Raw genomic sequence first — 6,894 nt, forward strand, 5'->3', positions numbered from 1 at the left:
GTCCGAGCCCCTGTCGCTCAAGTCCTGGGAAGCCCCGAGTACCTGGACGGAGGTCCAGGATTTCATTCATACGGGAAAAGTTGAAAATGTGTCCGAGACAGCGCCCCCTAGGCGGACGCGCGCTCCGGACAGAGCCCCTGTCGCTCGAGCCCTGGAAGCCCCAAGTACCTGGGTGGAATCAGTTCCAGGATTTCATTCATGCGGGAAAAGTTGAAAATGTGTCCGAGACAGCGCCCCCTAGGCGGACACACGCTCCGGACAGAGCCCCTGTCGCTCGAGCCCTGGAAGCCCCAAGTACCTGGGTGGAATCAGTTCCAGGATTTCATTCATGCGGGAAAAGTTGAAAATGTGTCCGAGACAGCGCCCCCTAGGCGGACACACGCTCCGGACAGAGCCCCTGTCGCTCAAGCCCTGGAAGCCCTAAGTACCTGGGTGGAATCAGTTCCAGGATTTCATTCATGCGGGAAAAGTTGAAAATGTGTCCGAGACAGCGCCCCCTAGGCGGACACACGCTCCGGACAGAGCCCCTGTCGCTCAAGCCCTGGAAGCCCTAAGTACCTGGGTGGAATCAGTTCCAGGATTTCATTCATGCGGGAAAAGTTGAAAATGTGTCCGGGACAGCGCCCCCTAGGCGGACACACGCTCCGGACAGAGCCCCTGTCGCTCAAGCCCTGGAAGTCCTAAGTACCTGGGTGGAATCAGTTCCAGGATTTCATTCATGCGGGAAAAGTTGAAAATGTGTCCGGGACAGCGCCCCCTAGGCGGACACACGCTCCGGACAGAGCCCCTGTCGCTCAAGCCCTGGAAGTCCTAAGTACCTGGGTGGAATCAGTTCCAGGATTTCATCCATGCGGGAAAAGTTGAAAATGTGTCCGAGACAGCGCCCCCTAGGCGGACACACGCTCCGGACAGAGCCCCTGTCGCTCAAGCCCTGGAAGCCCTAAGTACCTGGGTGGAATCAGTTCCAGGATTTCATTCATGCGGGAAAAGTTGAAAATGTGTCCGAGATAGCGCCCCTTAGGCGGACACAGGTGTCTGCATGAGCCCCTGTCGCTCAGAAGCTGGAAGAGCAGTTTGAAAAAGGACCGGGGTAAAGAGGGGGAAAGCACCATATATGTGTCCAGGAAGGCGCCCCTCGGGCGGACACAGGTGTCTGCATGAGCCCCTGTCGCTCAGATGCTGGAAGAGCAGTTTGAAAAAGGACCGGGGTAAAGAGGGGGAAAGCACCATATATGTGTCCGGGAAGGCGCCCCTCGGGCGGACACAGGTGTCTGCATGAGCCCCTGTCGCTCAGATGCTGGAAGATCAGTTTGAAAAAGGACCGGGGTAAAGAGGGGGGAAGCACCATATATGTGTCCGGGAAGGCGCCCCTCGGGCGGACACAGGTGTCTGCATGAGCCCCTGTCGCTCAGATGCTGGAAGATCAGTTTGAAAAAGGACCGGGGTAAAGAGGGGGGAAGCACCATATATGTGTCCGGGAAGGCGCCCCTCGGGCGGACACAGGTGTCTGCATGAGCCCCTGTCGCTCAGATGCTGGAAGATCAGTTTGAAAAAAGAACCAGAGGATAGAGGGGAAAAACACCATATTTGTGTCCGAAAATAGCTCACTTTGACTCGGACGCGTTCCCTGTGATTTCAGCCTGTCAGACATGGTGCACATAGTAACGAGATGGAGGTGTTTTGGTCGACCAGGTAAAAAACGAAAAATCGAGAGAAGGTAAAAAGTAGGTGAAAAATTAAGCCTCTCTCGTTAAGGTACTTAGAAAAAATCCCAAAAAAAAAATGAACTCCCATTGAAATGAATGGGGAAAAATTTTTTTCTCGTTTTTTTTCTAAGTACAACAACGAGAGAAGGTAAAAAATGGTTTTTTTTAGCCTCTCTCGTTAAGGTACTTAGAAAAAAACCCAGATTTTTTATTTTCTCGTTTTTTTTCTAAGTACAACAACGAGAGAAGGTAAAAACAGGTGCTTTTTAGCCTCTCTCGTTAAGGTACTTGGAAAAAATCCGAGACATGTTTGGTCTTCCCCACTGACAGTGCGCCTTTGCTGGGTAAGTTGTGGACGTGCCAGGCACCCCCGGGACACCGGTGGAACGCGGCCGGACTCGTGGTACTCCAACCCGGGCATAATTTTGGATATTTTCCGGTCCTTTTTTTCCCCACTTTCCCAACTTTTCTTCTGAATCACAGTGCGCCTTTGCTGGGTAAGTTGTGGACATGGCAGGCACCCCCGGGACACCGGTGGAACGCGGCCGGACTCGTGGTACTCCAACCCGGGCATAATTTTGGATATTTCCCGGTCCTTTTTTTCCCCACTTTCCCAACTTTTCTTCTGAATCACAGTGCGCCTTTGCTGGGTAAGTTGTGGACATGGCAGGCACCCCCGGGACACCGGTGGAACGCGGCCGGACTCGTGGTACTCCAACCCGGGCATAATTTTGGATCAAATTCGGGACTTTTGCCCACTTTCCCAACTTTTCTTCCCAATCACAGTGCGCCTTTGCTGGGTAAGTTGTGGACATGCCAGGCACCCCCGGGACACCGGTGGAACGCGGCCGGACTCGTGGTACTCCAACCCGGGCATAATTTTGGATCAAATTCGGGACTTTTGCCCACTTTCCCAACGTTTCTTCCCAATCACAGTGCGCCTTTGCTGGGTGCGTCGTGGACATGTCAGGCACCCCGGAACCCTGGTGGAACGCGGCGGGACTTGTGGGACTCGAACCTGGGTGTGATTTTGGACCAAATTCGGGACTTTTGCCCACTTTCCCAACTTTTCTTCCCAATCACAGTGCGCCTTTGCTGGGTGCGTTGTGGACATTGTAGGCACCCCGGAACCCTGGTGGAACGCGGCGGGACTTGTGGGACTCGAACCTGGGTGTGATTTTGGACCAAATTCGGGACTTTTGCCCACTTTCCCAACTTTTCTTCCCAATCACAGTGCGCCTTTGCTGGGTGCGTTGTGGACATTGTAGGCACCCCGGAACCCTGGTGGAACGCGGCGGGACTTGTGGGACTCGAACCTGGGTGTGATTTTGGACCAAATTCGGGACTTTTGCCCACTTTCCCTACTTTTCTTCCCAATCACAGTGCGCCTTTGCTGGGTAAGTTGTGGACATTGTAGGCACCCCGGAACCCTGGTGGAACGCGGCGGGACTTGTGGGACTCGAACCTGGGTGTGATTTTGGACCAAATTCGGGACTTTTGCCCACTTTCCCAACTTTTCTTCCCAATCACAGTGCGCCTTTGCTGGGTGCGTTGTGGACATTGTAGGCACCCCGAGACACTGGTGGAACGCGGCGGGACTTGTGGGACTCGAACCTGGGTGTGATTTTGGACCAAATTCGGGACTTTTGCCCACTTTCCCAACTTTTCTTCCCAATCACAGTGCGCCTTTGCTGGGTGCGTCGTGGACATTGTAGGCACCCCGGAACCCTGGTGGACCGCGGCGGGACTTGTGGGACTCGAACCTGGGTGTGATTTTGGACCAAATTCGGGACTTTTGCCCACTTTCCCTACTTTTCTTCCCAATCACAGTGCGCCTTTGCTGGGTAAGTTGTGGACATTGTAGGCACCCCGGAACCCTGGTGGAACGCGGCGGGACTTGTGGGACTCGAACCTGGGTGTGATTTTGGACCAAATTCGGGACTTTTGCCCACTTTCCCAACTTTTCTTCCCAATCACAGTGCGCCTTTGCTGGGTGCGTCGTGGACATTGTAGGCACCCCGGAACCCTGGTGGACCGCGGCGGGACTTGTGGGACTCGAACCTGGGTGTGATTTTGGACCAAATTCGGGACTTTTGCCCACTTTCCCAACTTTTCTTCCCAATCACAGTGCGCCTTTGCTGGGTGCGTCGTGGACATTGTAGGCACCCCGAGACACTGGTGGAACGCGGCGGGACTTGTGGGACTCGAACCTGGGTGTGATTTTGGACCAAATTCGGGACTTTTGCCCACTTTCCCAACTTTTCTTCCCAATCACAGTGCGCCTTTGCTGGGTGCGTCGTGGACATTGTAGGCACCCCGGAACCCTGGTGGAACGCGGCGGGACTTGTGGGACTCGAACCTGGGTGTGCTTTTGGACCAAATTCGGGACTTTTGCCCACTTTCCCAACTTTTCTTCCCAATCACAGTGCGCCTTTGCTGGGTGCGTCGTGGACATGTCAGGCACCCCGGAACCCTGGTGGAACGCGGCGGGACTTGTGGGACTCGAACCTGGGTGTGATTTTGGACCAAATTCGGGACTTTTGCCCACTTTCCCAACTTTTCTTCCCAATCACAGTGCGCCTTTGCTGGGTAAGTTGTGGACATTGTAGGCACCCCGAGACACTGGTGGAACGCGGCGGGACTTGTGGGACTCGAACCTGGGTGTGATTTTGGACCAAATTCGGGACTTTTGCCCACTTTCCCAACTTTTCTTCCCAATCACAGTGCGCCTTTGCTGGGTGCGTTGTGGACATTGTAGGCACCCCGGAACCCTGGTGGAACGCGGCGGGACTTGTGGGACTCGAACCTGGGTGTGATTTTGGACCAAATTCGGGACTTTTGCCCACTTTCCCAACTTTTCTTCCCAATCACAGTGCGCCTTTGCTGGGTGCGTCGTGGACATGTCAGGCACCCCGGAACCCTGGTGGAACGCGGCGGGACTTGTGGGACTCGAACCTGGGTGTGATTTTGGACCAAATTCGGGACTTTTGCCCACTTTCCCAACTTTTCTTCCCAATCACAGTGCGCCTTTGCTGGGTGCGTCGTGGACATGTCAGGCACCCCGGAACACTGGTGGAATGCGGCGGGACTTGTGGGACTCGAACCTGGGTATAATTATGGATCAAATTCGGGACTTTTGCCCACTTTCCCAACTTTTCTTCCCAATCACAGTGCGCCTTTGCTGGGTGCGTCGTGGACATGTCAGGCACCCCGGAACCCTGGTGGAACGCGGCGGGACTTGTGGGACTCGAACCTGGGTGTGATTTTGGACCACATTCGGGACTTTTGCCCACTTTCCCAACTTTTCTTCCCAATCACAGTGCGCCTTTGCTGGGTGCGTTGTGGACATTGTAGGCACCCCGGAACCCTGGTGGAACGCGGCGGGACTTGTGGGACTCGAACCTGGGTGTGATTTTGGATCAAATTCGGGCCTTTTGCCCACTTTCCCCAACTTTTCTTCCCAATCACAGTGCACCTTTGCTGGGTAAGTTGTGGACATGCCAGGCACCCCCGGGACACCGGTGGAACGCGGCGGGACTTGTGGGACTCGAACCTGGGTGTGATTTTTGATCATTTCGTGGCCTTTTGCTATGCATGCCTTCTCCCCGCTAGTTTGATGTGTGCTGCTGCAAAAGTTCCAAGAGGGCGTTTTTGCCCCCCTCCAAACTCCCTCTCTTTGTTTATAGTGCATATTTTCTGCTGGATCTACTCTCTATTTACTCCAAGGAAAAAAACTAGCCGGTCGCGGCAAATTTTTACAATCGGTCGCCAAACTACGGCACGAGGGCCGAACGCGGTACGCCGGCGTCCAAGATACGGCCCGGGGATTTTTTTGATTTTTTGGGCTTTTTTTGATTTTTTTGGACATGTTGGGCATCCCAGGACTCGGGTGCGACTGCAGGACGTGTGGGGCTCTAACCTGGGTGTGGTTTTTGGTCATTTTTCCGGACTTTTGCCCACTTTTCCAACTTTTCTTCCCAATCACAGTGCGCCTTTGCTGGGTGCGTTTTGGGCATGTGGGGGGCACCTCGGACTCGGGTGGGACGCGGCGGGACTTGTGGCACTCGTACCTGGGTGTGATTTTTGATCATTTTGTGGACTTTTCCCCAGACACTCTCCACTTGTCTACCCCACTTCCCCTGTGACTTTGCTGGGGGGGCGTTTCCCCGCTGTCCTTTGTAGTGTAAGGGTTACTTTTCTTTTTTTTCTGTCTGAAAATAGGGCCCCAAAAGGCCTCACACTCCCCGGGAAGACCTGATGGACGCCTCGGCGTCACTGAAACAGGCCAATCTGTCTGAAAATATGGCCCACGAAAGGCCTCACATTCCCCGGGAAGACCTGACGGACGCCCCGGCGTCACCGAAATACGGCAAACTGTCTGAAAATAGGGGCTCCAAGTGTTCCCCACTATTTCTGGCCCACAAAAGGCCTCTCATTCCCCGGGAACACCTGTAGGACTCCCCGGCGTCAAGGAAATACGCCAAACCGTCTGAAAATAGGGGCCCAAAAGAACTGGAAATAATGTGTTTAATTTGGGGGGTGATGTCTATAATTATGGGGGTGCATTGGAGGCGGGAGTCCACTGGAGGGCTCCACACCGTCTGAATATAGGGCCCCAAAAGGCCTGGAATTAATGTATTTAATTTGGGGGGTGCATTTGCAGCGGGAGTCCACCGGAGGGCTCCATTTCCCCACTCTTTTGTTGACATATGGCCACAAAAGGCCTCTCATTCCCCGGGAAGACCTGATGGACGCCCCGGCGTCACCGAAATAAGCCAAACTGTCTGAAAATAGGGGCTCCAAGGGTTCCCCACTCTTTCTGGCCCACAAAAGGCCTCTCATTCCCCGGGAACACCTGTAGGACTCCCCGGCGTCAAGGAAATCCGCCAAACTGTCTGAAAATAGGGCCCCAAAAGAACTGGAAATGATGCCTTTAATTTGGGGGGTGATGTCTTTAATTTGGGGGGTGCATTGGAGGCGGGAGTCCACTGGAGGGCTACACACCGTCTGAATATAGGGCCCCAAAAGGCCTGGAATTAATGTATTTAATTTGGGGGGTGCATTTGCAGCGGGAGTCCACCGGAGGGCTCCATTTCCCCACTCTTTTGTTGACATATGGCCACAAAAGGCCTCTCATTCCCCGGGAAGACCTGATGGACGCCCCGGCGTCACCGAAATAAGCCAAACT

Source organism: Nerophis lumbriciformis, unplaced genomic scaffold, assembly GCF_033978685.3.
Source record: "Nerophis lumbriciformis unplaced genomic scaffold, RoL_Nlum_v2.1 HiC_scaffold_747, whole genome shotgun sequence".
Classification (NCBI taxonomy): Eukaryota; Metazoa; Chordata; class Actinopteri; order Syngnathiformes; family Syngnathidae; genus Nerophis; species Nerophis lumbriciformis.